Genomic DNA, 14392 nt, shown 5'->3' on the forward strand with positions numbered 1-14392 from the left:
TTTTTTTGGAAAGAAATTGGGTGGTAGAGGTTCAAAGCTTGGGGTCCAGGAATCCTACGTCTGCGACTTTATCCTAATAGTTCAAGAGAGGAAATTAAGTGAGATGCACACAAATGTTTCCCATAGCCAGATTCGGAAGAGTGAAGAGCTGCCAGATCTCCAAGGAAATAATGTTTAAGTGAATTATAGACAAACAGGAGGGTATAACGTGGCCACTCAGTGAACGTTCCTGGCTGGGGAAGGGCTCGGGCTAAGAGTGGAGAAGGTGGAGGGCGCCCGTGTGTCTGCAGGGGCTGAAGGCAGCCGATTGAGCAAGTGGGGAGGAACCTCTGCTCCACACCACAGGGACCCTGCCTCTGACCCCATGACCCTGCTCTGGCGGGGAGGGTCTGTGTGTGGGAAGCAGGAAAAGCAAGTTCCGGGGGAGGGAGGCATGGGGAATCCTACAGGAGGCTCCGGCCACCTGGGCTTGTAGCACAGGCTCTGGAGTATATGCAGCCAGCAGGGGCCAGGCTGCTGGGGCTGTGGGCTGGTCTCACCCCCATGTGGTTTCCCTTCACCTGGCATCCTGGTGACTGTGGCCCAGGAGGGGCGAGCGCCCGCCCGGTGAACGGGTCGCCTGGGGCACAGGATCAGGCGTCTGCTGCGGTCATGTTCTAGCTCTGTCCTTTGGTAGCTGTGTGACCTGAGACAAGGTCTAGGATCTGTTCTCACCCGGGACACAGAGACGGGAGGAGCTGAGGACCAAAAGCAAATGTGCAGAGGGGACAAGGCAGGGGGCCAGAGCCGGAGCAAATCTACAACACAGGGCAGCTGCCAACTCAAAGGACGACGGTGATGGCAGAGTCCTTGACATCACTGTCAGCATCATCCAGAGTAGGGTGAAGTGCCTGCCTCCTCTTCCTGCAGGGGAGCAGCCACTCTCGGCTGTCCAGCCCCTCCCGGCACCCCCTAGTCCTGGCAGGCTGTAGCCCTTCAGCTCCCCTGGAAATCCACTCAAGGGACCTTGGCCTTCTCTGCCTGCCACCCCACCTGATGGGGACGTGCTAGGATGGTTTCTGCAGTTCAAAGGATTTACCTCAACATAATTAAGTGCCTCGGCTGTAAAAACACAAGCTGTGTCCTCATTGGTGGTGTGGGCACCACGTATGGCTCAGGGCCTGGGACAGAGCCCTCGGTACAGACTGACAGGCATCAGGGAGCCTGTGGCCATCAGCCACCGATGCCAGCTCAGGCCACCGCTACTGCAGCAGGCACCTGGTTTGTCTCATCCTCAGCTGCAGGAGGATGACCTGCCAGGTCTGGCTGAGTGCCAGGCCCGAGGCCGTGGCTGTCTCTGGCCTCCCCTGGGCACTGCCTGTTGTTCAGGGTGCTCAGAGCAGGATTGTACCTGGTGGGGAAGATGCCTGGGGAAGGACCCCTTGGTGTCACAGCTGGCCTCCGTTGGGCCAGGAGCCCTCTCATCCTCTCTGGTTCTGAAGGCTTCTCCCTGCCTGCCACAGCCAGGGGAGATGAAATCAGGGAGCCGGTGCTGGGGACAATGTTTGCCGGCCTGCAGGAAGCCTAGGCTTGCTTCCAAGGCCTCATGACATGGCCAGTGCATTACCAGTCAGGCTGAGTTAGGGGACAGAGGTGATGGGGACAGCAGGCATGTTCTGTCCTCACGAGGCCCACAGTCTGGGCAGGGACAGATGTCAGCAGTCATGACCACTGCAGGGCGTGCTTGGAGAGACTACAGGACACTGAGGGGCCTCCGTCAGAGAGCTGCACCGTGGACACCGGCTCTATGGGATGAGTCCTCTGTCCTCAGTTTCCCTGTCTATAAAATGAGGAGTCTGGGCTGCACAGTGTCAAAGACTCAGAGAGCCTAGAGGGGCTTTCTGAGGCCACTGGCTCCAGGAGCCCAGGACCCAGTCCCACCACCATGTGAGCAACACTGCCCCACACTGGCTCATGTCTCTGTGTGATCCAGGCTGCGTTAGAGACCAGGGATTCCGCCGAGCCTGGGGACAGGTGTTATCCTGTTCTCTCTAGAACCTGGGGCGAGGCGCCACCTCTCCTGCTGCTCACACAGACTGCTCCCAAGAGACCCACCTACATGGGTGTACCATGGGGCCCAGACAGGCCCTCAGCACCCAGAGAGAGAGAGACAGAGAGAGAGAGAGAGAGAGAGAGAGAGAGAGAGAGAGAGAGGGAGCTGGAGCAGCTCAGGGCTCCAAGGGCACCAAGGGCTCAGGGCAGGGCCTGGGGCCTCCAGGTCGCAGAGGGACCCTGGTCAGCTTCCCTCCATCCAGGCCAGAAGAATGGCCCAGCTCAGCAGCACAGAGGAAGCAGGAGGCCTCTGTGAAAGGTGTTCCGACCTCCAAGGTCCCTCCTTACCTTCCCTTGTCCCTCTCCCCGCAGTGCCCTGACACCCCATGCTGTCTCTGTGCCTTCGGACCCCACTCTCCCTGCCTGTGAGGCCACGGCCGTCTAGTGCTTCCCTGTTTCCTGACGATGTTAGATGGACACTGCCAATGCTTTGGTGAGCTGCTGATGCTTTGGTGGTGGCCTGAGTGGTACCTTGATGCCCTGGACCATACATCTCCTCCCGCTCTGATGTGGGCAATGAGGGCAGCGACCTTGTCCTGGCTCCTGATTCGTGAGTTAATGAGGAGCAAGTGACATTCCTCAGCCCTGGTCTCACTGCAGCACTGCCTGGGAGAGGGCTGTCTGCACTGGCGTCACTGGGACCCCCAGGTGCTACTTCAGACCCCAATGGCCTATAGGCTTCATCTAAACAGACCCCTTTCTCCCAGAGATATCACTTGTTTTTTTGTTATTTTTTTTCTGGAAAGCCCCCATTCAGGGTCTGTAGGTAACTGTCACTCACACCAGCAGGACAGTGGGGGGTAGGGTTCACTCCTCACAGAGGCGGGGTCGCCTGCCCCAGTGGCCTCCCTAGAACCATCTTTTGGGGTGGAGAGAGAGCATGGCAGCTCCCCCGAGCCTCTGAAGCGCCCCAGCGCAGGGTGGCTGATGTCCCCTGGACACCCCCACTGCCTTTTAAGCAGGAAGGATGTAAATAAGGAGGCGTCCACTACTCCTTCGAGGAGCAAAACACCCTGTGTCCCTGCAGAATGGGGAGGTTTTGAGTTGGGATTTGCAATTCCTGTTTTGGGCATCCTATATCCTTTGTAGGAGCAAAGGGACAACATGGCTCCGGGCCTCCTGTCTGTGACGCCTAAATACCTCCTGGTCTGGGTGACTAAAATTACCTGCTACTCATTGCCATGGAAAGGCAATACCCTCTAGGGGGTGCGGGGGGCTGACTGAGCAGAGGCAGGAGGCGCTGCAGGATCTATCTAGACAGACAGGGCGCAGGTAGGGCATGGAGAGGGCCCAGATGGGGCATAGACAGGGTGCAGGCAGGGTGCAGATGGGGCACCGATGGGGCACAGAGAGTGTGCAGACGGGGCACAGACGGCACAGACAGGGTGCAGAGAGGGTGCAGACGGCAGAGCAGAATATGGATGGGGTGCAGGCAGGGTGCGGATGGGCCGCACAAGGGATACAGACATGGCGCAGGCAGGATACAGATGGGGCACAGACAGGGTGCAGGCAGGATGTAGATGGAGCACAGACAGGACACAGACTGCACAGACAGGGTGCGGAGAGGGTGCAGACGGCACAGGCAGGGTATGGATGGGATGCAGGCAGAGTGCAGATGGGGCGCACACGGGGCACAGACAGGGCACAGGCAGGGTGCAGACACGGTGCAGATGGGGCACAGGCAGGGCACAGACAGGTGACGGACTCTGTATGGTCAGGCACAGGGTGGCGAGGACTGGCCCCGTACTGTCCTCTGGCCTCCTCTGCCGCGGGCAAGTGCTTGGGCCATCAGTACCCCTGAACCAAACCACAATCCAAAAGGCCTGGACACTAACAAGGTGCCCTGCCATGCACGGGAGGATGAAAGCAGAGTCTCAGATTTGAAGCTCACAAAAGTGCAGGTCATTCCAGTAGAACGTGGGCTTCACATGTTCCCAAGAATTACAGAAACCCCCGCAAAGCTCTTCTCGCCGGAGCTTTCAACCATCACAAACAGCTTCCTCGTGTGCTTCCTTAAGAAGTAGAGGCGGGCAGGTTCACCGACAGACTGAAACGGCTAGGCAGTGTTTCTCAAAGCATGTTCTTGGAACCCCTGATCGGAGTCATCAGGGACTGGTGGCCAAGGAGCTTGCTAAGCTGCACCAGGACCCCTGAGGGCTGGGCAGGCGCCATGCCCTGCAAGTCTGCTGGGCACACCGACAGCTCAGGACCCTCGGCCCACCCAGGCCCCAAGACTCCACCATTCCTACACAGAACATAAGGCACTATGCAGCCAACCTACGCAGAGCCACCAACAAGGCTAAGCTCCAGCCTGCAGGCCACAGGCGTCCCCAGAAATGCCCCCATTCAGGCAGGAAATGGAAGAATGCACCGTCGAAATCGTCTCTAAAGCGGTGGACGCAAGAGGGTGCTGCTGGCAGCTGCGGTTAAGCAGCAAAGCAGCTTCGTCTGCGCCCGCCAGCCCACCAGCCGCCTTGCGCCCTCACTTTTCTTTTCCTCCTTTCACGGTCAAATCTCTCCAGAGCCATTGGCGCCAAAGTCCAAAGGTTACCAGAGTGGGCTTTGGCTTGGGGTCCTGGCTCCTGCGCCTAGTTGCTTGGAGGCATTAGGGAAGCCACTTGGACTTTCAGTGTTTCTGCATCAGTCAGATAGGGATAAGATGGTTGGCGAGTGCCTGGAAGCTGGTGGTACTGAATCTGGGGTCCTTCGCCCCCTCACCGCTCCTGGGAGCCCAGCTCTGCTTCCCCTCTCAACAGAGGTTGCCTCCTCGGCAGCGGCCGGCCCACCGGATGCAGTGGATACCTGCCTCATCCTCTGTTTTCCTCTCCTCCCTGGGCTCTGGAAGAATCAAGGGTTCCCTTCTGTCTGTCTTGACCTTCATCTTCCCTTTCAAACCCATACCCTTGGCCACCCTTGGCACTACCTCCAGGTGACACTGTCAGGGCTGTCACCAGTGGGGAGGTGGCAGTCACCTACAGGTCCCACCTCTCCTGTGAACTCCTGCCCTACCTTCTCAATGCCCGTAGGCACTGCTGTCCAAGACACAGACCTCGAAACCCAAGGTCGACTGAGCCCAGTCCTCCCCATCCAGAAGCCCCGATTCCGGCTCTGCCTCTTTCGGTCTGTGCAGCCCCGGTAGACCCAGTGAGAAAAGCTTGGGGGGCTCCTGGGTTCTCCTCTTCCCTCCCTCCCTCCCCATCACTGTCCAGCCCCATGGTGTCCTTGGCCCTGACGCCCTCTTCCTAGTCATCCTATTCATCCACATTCATGCCCTAGCCTGTGAACGCACTGGGCCTCTGGCCATTATCCAGCCTGCGCGGTCCTCCCTCTGTGACCTTGCCCATGCAGAACCCTTTCCCAGATCACCCTTTCCTAGCTCTGCCTATCAAAACCTGCCTGTCTGTCAAGGTCCAGGTCAAATGTCCCCCCTGCACCCATGTCTCCTTCCCCATCAGCAGGGTTTTCTCTGACCGTTCTGGGCATGTGGTCACTTCATCCCTTTCCTGGCTCTCAGCCCTAGAGGAGGGAGGTGGGTCTTGCTCATTCTTGGTCCTTCAAATGTCTGCTGCTAAGACCTTCGCCCTTCACTGGTATGTATAGGTTTTAATGTTTTAAATTTAAATTTGTTTTCCAATGAATAGATTGAGCTGAATCTCCTTGTCCATGCATTCTAGTTATTCCTTACTCTCCTGTATCTCGCAGGGGTTCTAAGAATATCACTTTCAGAGAGCCCCTGCCAGGACTGAGTGTTTGGGATCACAGGGCTCCAAGGCAGATTTCTAGAGTCTTCTGCCCTAGGCTGCACTGACAGCCTGTGGATACCAGGGCCTGAGATTGAAATGAAAGATCATGAAGCTGCCAGGGGGTGGAAAATGAAAACACATCCATGGTGAAGGAAGGCGAGCATGCTCGGAGCATGGCTCTGCAACCCCCTCGGTGCCCAGGGGCTGCTGGAATCAGATAGGTGGGCAGGTGTGCAGTGGGGGTCTGGCAGGCTTGCGGGCCCTCCACAAGGCCCAAGGTCAGGGAGAACGGGGCAATGAGTGTCCCTCCCTCACAGGGAGGCTGTTCCCTGCAGACCAGGGCAATGCGCTCTCCCCTCTTGCCCTCTTTTCCCTTCCTTCCCTCCTTCCTTCTCCACTGTGAAATCACTCAGCGGGGCACTCCAGCCGAGAGACTGGCGAGGGGTCTCAGGAAACCATGCAGAAGGAAAGCCAGGTTCCTCTGCTCCGCTTTTCCTGGGGGCTCGGTTGGGCTGACCAGGAACCACCTGAGCTCCAGGCAGGACGGTGGCTGGGGCTCTGTGTCCGACTGGAAGAGGGGGAACTGACAGTTACCCAGCACCCACTCTGTGCCAGGGACCAGCCCCAGGCTCCTACCACTGAGGTAGCTCACCCATTCAGATAGAGGTAGACATGAATGATCCATGTGGCTTAGCAGGCTAGAGAGTCAGAGACGCAGAGAGCTAAGTCTCTGGCAGAGAAAGAGTCCAGGCTGGTGATGGAGAAACGCCGCGGACCAGACCTCAGGGGTCTACAGGACCCAGAAATCACTCCAGAAAACTGGCCCACGTGGAATGGGTTGAATCTGGTGTGGGGTCTGAGAAGAAACCTGTGCCCGGCTCCCAGCCATGGAGTCGGATGATGGATCTCGGCTGCTCGGCAGTCAGGGCTCAAGATCACAGCCAGGAAAGCCTTCTCACTGGGTCCAGGTGCAGGCGGACAGCCAGGCAGGCGGTCCCCACCATTTCTCCACTTTTCCCCTTTTCCCAGTCCTATTTTATCTGCAACCAGCATGGCATCAAAGCAGTTAGCTCTGCAGGTACCTGTGTGCTAGAGAAATGGAGGGGGGCTGCCTGCAGTGAGACAGGGGCCGGGGAAGATGGCAGGGTGGGCATGGGGCTGCTCTGTGACCAAAGACACACAACCCGGGTCTCTGGGGCTAACCACGTGGTCACTGGGCAGACCAGCGAGTGGCCTCCTGAGTCGCTGGCCAGCAGGGGTCTGAGTGGAAACCTCGGTGTGGCAGTGGCAGGGCACCCTCAGGCAGGGAGGGTCCTGAGCCCAGGGCTCATCCCACGGTGGGGGTGCAGGAAGAGGGAGGCTGGCCTTCATCTGGGCTCCCCAAGATGTGGCGAAGGACAAGGGCCCAGCATCTGCTCAGACCCATGAGCCAGGGAGACTCACGCATCTGCCCAGCCCAGGCAGGCAGGAAAGCCTCGAGCCACTGGGCCGTGACAGGACGAAGCCCAGGTGTGCCATCCCACCTCCCCCAGTGTGCTCTCTCCTGGGGAATGAGGGTCCTGTTCCCTTTGCCTCCTTGGGACTGGCTGAGTGGAGACGGTGCATCCCTTCACAGACTCAGCCCGAAGACGGGCCGGGAGGGGCCGGAGCATGGCACCTTGCCCGTCACCAAGGAGAGAGCAGTGTAGGGCTTCCCATGCCATGACAAAGGAGCGCTTCCATATCCCCCAGAGTATGGGCCTGGGCCTCCGGGGCCTCTTGGGAGACTCACCCCTGCAGAAGTGAGGATTTCAGACATTCAATGGAGCTCAGATGATGGCAGAGGGGGCACCTGACACAGAGTTCTGGCAGAGCAGGAACAGAATCAAGGTTTCCTCACTAGCTGGGAGGCCGGGATCAGTTTCACTGCTGCTCTGTGCCTCAGTTTCCCTATCCAGCCTCCCTCACAGGGTTATTTACAAGCGCCTGAGGCGAACCGAGGTCATAAATGCAGTTCCAGTGTGGGGAGGGTCCCTCCTCTTCTGCATCCCACACGGACCTGGTGCCCTCACTCTTCTCTAACTATGGGGTCATCTCTTTGAAGGCCATGAACAACAGAACCCTTGCACCAGGGCCTGCATGCCAGGCAGGACTGAGTCGCCGAGAAATCTCCATGGTAGTGGCACCTCCCGCTCCCAACAGCCCCTCAGTGGCTTGGACACACCCAAGGGCACGGGCTGAGCACATGAATGTCAGCAAAGCCTCCAAGTGGCCTTCCCAAGGGACAGCCGGTCATGTCCTCCGGGGGCTGGCTTTCCCCAGCTCAGACAGCCAAGGTGTGAACTGGGCTCAAACAAGTAGGAAGTAGGGGGCCCAACCCAGCTCCGTCACTGCCTCTGTCGACCCTGGAGAAGCCTGTCCTTCCGTTTAGTCCTCTGAGAGCAAGGATGACCAGCTGCTGGGTGCCAAGACCCAAGCCCTACTGGTGGTGGGAGAGGGGCTGGCAGGAACATAGGGTCTATGGCCCCAGACACTTCTGGCATCAATCCTTCTCAAATTGCCGCCCCCAGCTGCCCACTGTCCTGCCTCCTTATTCAGGGACGCCAGGAAAACATTGACTCTGGGACCTCTGGCGACGTGAATATCACTGAGAATTTAGCCAAGGACCAAACACATGCCACTCCTGGCCAGAGTCCCTGGAAACAGAAGCACGTTCCCCCGGTTCTCGCAAGGGAGCAGCCTCTCTCGCCTGCTCTCTTCCACACAGATGATGTGTGCCCAGTTACCACGGCAGAGCACCAACACACAGGAAGGTCTAGGGGAGGCCCCTCCCTCCAAGCCCAGGCCGGAAACTGCCAAATCAAAACTGTGTGGCACTCGCTTCCTCCTGAACCATTTAGGTCTTAGAAGATTACTGAAAAATGAAAGTGAGCGAGCCTTCTCTAGCTGGCCAGCCCATGGCACCCTCGGCCTTTCCAGCTCCCTAGCGCCATGGCCCATGTCCTATCTCCTGGGTGCAATGGCTTCTGTGCACACTGCTTCCCATCCAGGCTCCAAATCCAGACCCAAGACAGTTCTGAACCAAAAAACACACGAAAAGGGTTTCACACTTTTTTTTTCATGACACCCCCCAACTCCAGTGACCGGCTCAGTCCCCAGGTGTTGATCAGCACCAACAAAGCATTTGCTGACCGGCGCAGGGGAAAAAAATGGCCCTGGGTGTTAACAGGGAAGCCTCTGCCATGATGCTTTCGAGGCAGGTATGGGCTGCAGCCTGAACACTGTCAGTGCCACTGAGGCTGAGTGTGGCCATGGAGAGTTGTCCCCAGAGAGAAAGACAGGACCTGGAGGACCAAGTGCATGCTTAGGGCCCCACACTGCGAAAGCACAGGGCTCTGCAGCAGACACAGCCGCCAGGCGAGAATCAGGTGGGCAGATGTGACTCTCCACACGTAGGTCCCGAAACCCTGCAACGTGGGGCCTGAATGCAGCTTCTTTAGCAGAGCAGGAGCTTACTCTTGGCACTGGGGAAAGGGGAGGGGTGAGGCTGGCGTTTTTGAGGGGGAGGAGAAGTTGCAGAGAAAGAAGAAATCCTAAAATGACAGACAGCGGGACAGCTGTGGCCTGAACTTGGTGTTCTTGCTCCTCGGATGTGGATGTATTAATTTCCATAAATGCTAATAGCCCATTTCCCCAAGAGCTATTACTTATGTCATCTCCCCTTGGACACAATTCAACACAGGGCAGACAAATGAAAGGGAGGAAAAGGCAACCCCCACAGGCAGTCCCCAGCTTCCCAGCCCCCTCCCAACCAGGCAGCTCAGGTGTGGTTCCTAAGGTGGCCCTGCTAACTGCAGGGTCAAGACCCCAGCCTTCAGCTCCGTAGCCAGGTCCCTATCACGATAGGAAGCAAGAAAGTTACCAACCCCAAAAATGCTGAATCACAAAGTAAGGCTGAGCAGGAAAGTGGGGGTGGGGAGGGAGGGAGACGGTGGCCAGGGAGGAAGGGTGCTAAGGGCCTTCCCACCTGGAGCAACCGGGGATGCTGTGGGCAAAGAACAGCCCCTGTAGGAGCCCCCAGAACAAATGCCAGGAGGAGGGACGCCAGGATGCGGCTGGATGGGGGGGTGGGAAGGTGGGCAGGTACCCCGGCTGCTGCTACTGCCGCAGGATGCGGTGCAGCAGTGGGGTCTTTGCATCCTGGGAGCAGCAGCAGGTAGGGAAGTGCGGAAGTGCTTTGTGCCAAGGCCTGGCAGGAGGGAGAAGCTTAAGATAGGAGTACGGGCTCAGGGTCAGAGGTGGCGGTGTGTGTGGTGTAGACAGCCCGAGGAACTGGTGCAGGAAGTAGGGTCAGAGTTCTGGAGAGCAGGGTAAGGTGGTGAGAGCGTGCCCGCGGGGAGAGGTCGGAGGGGCTGGGGGCAGAATGGGAGGGTGGGGAAAGGGACCGGAGCGACACAGGGACAGGCAGCGAGAACGATGGATGAGCCTTGAGAAGCAACCAGGGGGAGAGATGGGAAGGACCGGGACCAGCAGCGCCCCGGTGAGGCTGCGCAGAGGCCGGGAGAGGGGATGAGAGGAGGATGGAGGGAAGGGGAGGGCGAGGCTGCGGGGACCGGAGCGGGCACAGATTGGAAAGAGGTGCACCGGGGAGAGGGACGGCGGCAGGGGCAGGGGTCAGGGATGCGAGCTGAAGGGTCGGGCGGGAGGACAGGGAAGGAAAGAGAGGAAGGGATGGGGGAAGGGAGACGATGGAGAAGGAGGTAAGGAGGCTGGAGAGGAGGTGAGACGGCGGCGCAGGCAGAGACGCAGGGCCGGGGAAGAGGAGATGGAGACGGGACCGCGGCGCCTGCCGCAGCGCGGGCCTCGCGGGTACCCGCCGCCGCCGCCGTCCCGGCGCAGGTCGGTGGAAAGCGAGACACGCCGGGGTCTCCCCCGTACTCACCTGGGGGCTCCAGCTCCGGATCCTGTACCCCGCGCCGGATCTTCCTTCCCGCCCTGCCCCTGCGACTTTAGCGCCCCCGAATCCCGCTCGCTCCTGCAGGTTCCGCCAGCAGCATCTTCACCTCGTGGGACGCCCGGGGCCACGCCTCTCCCAGCTTCTCATTGGCTATTGTTCACGCCAGTCACATTACCATTGGTCGAGGGGTCGTCGGACATGCAAATCAGGATAGGCCCGCCGCCGCACCGATTGGCTGGCGCTCGCGAAGCTTAGCCCTCTACTTGGGTTCTGATTGGCTCCGCGGCCCGGACGCCAAAGTGACGCGAGGCGGGTTCTTGGCCTGAGTGCGCGGCGCGCCGCCTTCTGAGGCTCCTCCCGAGGGTGGCAGCGGACGGGGCGCGTCCCTTGGCCAGTCCTCGGTCCTCAAGGCCTGCGGCTCTGTTGAGCACCGGCCGCCGGGCCTCTGGGTCCGTCGAGTGGGGACTCCCTCAAAAGCGTGGGCTCCGTGGCCTCCGGCACTGCCGCGGCGGGTCGGTCTCCTAGGTAACGCGGCCCGCGGCGGGCGGAACCATGTGGGCAGGCGCCGCGGGGGAGGTTGGACGCGGCCTCGAGGCGCTGGGGGCCGCAGTGTTGGCCAGAGCCTCGGGGTTCGGGGGTAGGATGGTCCATGCCGTCCCTGCATGGGGGCCCGGTGCCTGGGGTGCGGCGGCGGCGCGCGACGTGGGCTGTCCCCGCGTCAGCTGCAGGCGTCCCCTCTCGTCGGGACTGTTGGTGCGGCCCGGGCCGCCGGGTGCCGTTTGGCTACGTGGGTTCCTCTTATGCCCTTGCTCTTTGCCCCCTGTCCCCTGCCCCCCGGCCTCTCTATAGCCTCTGGGTTGAAGGGAGCGCGGTACAGTTGTCCTGGGCCTTGGCTCTCTGCGCCCTAGTCCGCGTGCATCCTTCCCAGGCCAGAGCCCGCGGAACCCGCCTGGTCGCCCCGCCCCCACTCCACCCCGCCTTCCGGCTATCCCTTCCCAGCTGTCGCTCTGCTGCTTTCGGGCGTGCCAGCGAGGCTCTGTCCCCGGGGCCGTCCCGGCCTTCTGCGCCCCTTTCCTGCCCTGGGACCTCCTGGCAGACCCGGCCCGGAATGCGCCACCCGCTCCCACGTGCCCTCCTCACGCGTGCAGGCTGCTCCTGCCCGCCCTGGGGCTTGCAGGCCACTCCTGCTGCCCGAGATTCCTCGTGTCTGGCCTCTTAGGAGACTGCTGCTTTCTGCCTCCGTGTGTCGCGATGTGTGGTTTGGTGGACTTCTGTGAAGGAAATCCAGCCTTTCACGCGTGTGCGGTTGGCAAAAGGAGGAGTATTTCTGATGATGGTGGGCGATGCCTCTCGGTCCTAGTTTCCGTAGGTCACACTTGTGTCTTTTTTTGTGTGCTAATTTGTGCCCTGATTCTATACATTCTGTGGGGGCAGCGAGCTTGTCTGCTGTGTTCAAGACCGTTTCTCCAGGGCGCAGGGTGGGTGCTGGAAGAATGCTCATGAATGAGGGAATTCCAGGCAGTGCTTAATCAGACTTCTGCTTCCCCACAAGCTCCCCAAGGCATCTGGGTCTCAGGCATTACACATTTTCCATTCTGGGAAGGAGGCTTCACGGACCCTGATAGCGCCTCCCACCCGGTGCGTCTTCCTTTCCCTGGGAACCTCTGTAGGACTTCAGCCATGCTCACCTCTGCACCCTCCCGGGGGCCTGTGTGCTGCTCACACTCACCTTCTTGTCTTTCACCCCCACTGGCTTTCTAGATGCTTGAAGACAGCACATTTGACAGCCTTCTTATGAACTGGAACACAAGTGCTTGGGAAATAGCTGCTGAATAGATCGGCAGAAGCAGAGATCTCAGGGAGATTTCACAGCCCTCATTTTGGAGGTTGGAAACAGGTGGGGAGGCTGCGAGCCTGTCCTGAAGTGAAAGAGGAGAGAGCATTAGCCCTGGATTCCTTTGGTGCTCTTACTTTTTCCCTCTGGGCCTCTCTTCTCCCTTGGCTTCTCCTGGTCTCCTTGATTGAGGTAGCGGGAGGTAGTTACAATAGTTTACAGTATTATAACTATAATGCTATTATAATAACTAGTTATAATAGCTAGCTGTGTGACCTTGGATTGGCTGTTTATCCTGAGTCTCAGTGTTCTCATCTGTAAGATGGCAATAATGATGGTTCTCATTTTGCAGAGTTGTTGCAACAGTAACCATGGAATGTTTGTAAGTTCCTATCTTGCATCAGGGGCTCATTAAAAACGGGTGTATTTTCATCTTTTTTTTTTTTTTTCATAGAGAGCCCACTGTACCCTTTTCTTGGGTTCAAGACCTGGAGCCCTCTCGATTTTCTTTTTTTTTTTTTTTTTTTTGAGACGGAGTCTTGCTCTGCCGCCCAGGCTGGAGTGCAGTGGCCGCTCTCAGCTCACTGCAAGCTCCGCCTCCCGAGTTCACGCCATTCTCCTGTCTCAGCTTCCCGAGTAGCTGGGACTACAGGCGCCTGCCTCGTCGCCCGGCTAGTTTTTTGTATTTTTTAGTAGAGACGGGGTTTCACCGCATTAGCCAGGATGGTCTTGATCTCCTGACCTCATGATCCGCCCGTCTCGGCCTCCCAAAGTGCTGGGATTACAGGCTTGAGCCACCGCGCCCGGCCTCGATTTTCTTTTTTATTGTTGATTTGGCCCCAAAGGCCCCTCTGTACTTCCTCCAGGGCATTTGTATTTCATCCTTAAAAGACTTTTGCTGCGGACCCAGCCTGATGTCATGGAGCTCACAGTCTCACAGGACAACAGCATAGCCCTGGTGAAGTGTGGTGGCTCTTCTGTCACCTGGCCTGTGTGGGAGCAGCCAGAGGTGGGGATGGGGCTTTCACTCTGAGGAGGGAGCATTAGGTTTGACTCCTGGATGCCAGAGCAGAGGTGGAAAGGAGTGAGGAGCAGGCGGAAGGGTACCTGGAGAGATTTATGAGGTGCTGGGAGGGTAGTGAGAGCTGCTGCGGCCACCTGGGCTCCCACCTGCAGAGTCTCAGGTGTCACCTCGGCTTCCGTGGTCCCTCGGACTATGACTGCCCTGCCTTCACATCCCGAGCCCCAGGACTTCTGTGTGGGTGGCAGGTGCTTTCGGAACAGATGCCCTTCTGCCTAGTGTGTGCCCTGCTAGGACAGCAGGGGGCCAGCATGCTTCATGCTCCCTGTGAGGGTGGGCTGGCGTGCACACGTCCTTCAGCAGTGTCCTCGGGCCAAGTGTGGCATGGAGTCCTGCAGACACCCAGGGAGGAGACACCGGGTCAGAAATCTGGGGCAGGTGAGGAGCATGGGCATCTGCGTCAGGAGATACTTCCTCTGTAAAATCCCCACCCGGGGCCATCACGGCCTGCATTTTGTATGAATACACTTCTGAATGCTCTAAAACACCAGTGGGAAAGAAAAGCTTCGGGGTAGCTTTACTAAAGCTTCAGTTTGATTCTGTGACCGTTTGCTGAGTTGTGATGGTACCGAGGACACAGGAGGAACGTGACTTCTTTCTTCAAGGACTTGGCCAGTGAGCAGTTCAACACAAGACAGGTGACAAATGCTGTGACCAAGGGAAGCACAGAGGCCATGTGAGCCTGGGGCCTGGACCCTGGGAGCACC

General features: G+C 58.7%; 2 protein-coding genes across 5 annotated transcripts in view; one reads left to right on the plus strand and one right to left on the minus strand.

Annotated features, from left to right (window-relative positions):
• The window catches only part of KCNAB2 (potassium voltage-gated channel subfamily A regulatory beta subunit 2), a 111869-nt gene extending 100926 nt beyond the window's left edge, over window positions 1-10943 (minus strand). For all 3 annotated transcript variants that reach the window (XM_010357415.2, XM_010357411.2, XM_010357409.2), the window contains exon 1: window positions 10756-10943. The gene's annotated coding sequence lies outside the window, so the exon portion shown is untranslated. The remainder of the gene's footprint in view (window positions 1-10755) is intronic.
• Window positions 10944-11071: 128 nt separating this feature from the next.
• The window catches only part of NPHP4 (nephrocystin 4), a 143559-nt gene continuing 140238 nt past the window's right edge, over window positions 11072-14392 (plus strand). The window contains exon 1 of one of the 2 annotated variants that reach the window (XM_030942780.1): window positions 11072-11295. The gene's annotated coding sequence lies outside the window, so the exon portion shown is untranslated. Of the gene's footprint in view, window positions 11296-14042; window positions 14064-14392 lie in introns of those variants that run through there. The other variant, XM_030942779.1, reaches the window with a different exon arrangement.

Source organism: Rhinopithecus roxellana, chromosome 12 (assembly GCF_007565055.1).
Source record: "Rhinopithecus roxellana isolate Shanxi Qingling chromosome 12, ASM756505v1, whole genome shotgun sequence".
NCBI lineage: Eukaryota > Metazoa > Chordata > Mammalia > Primates > Cercopithecidae > Rhinopithecus > Rhinopithecus roxellana.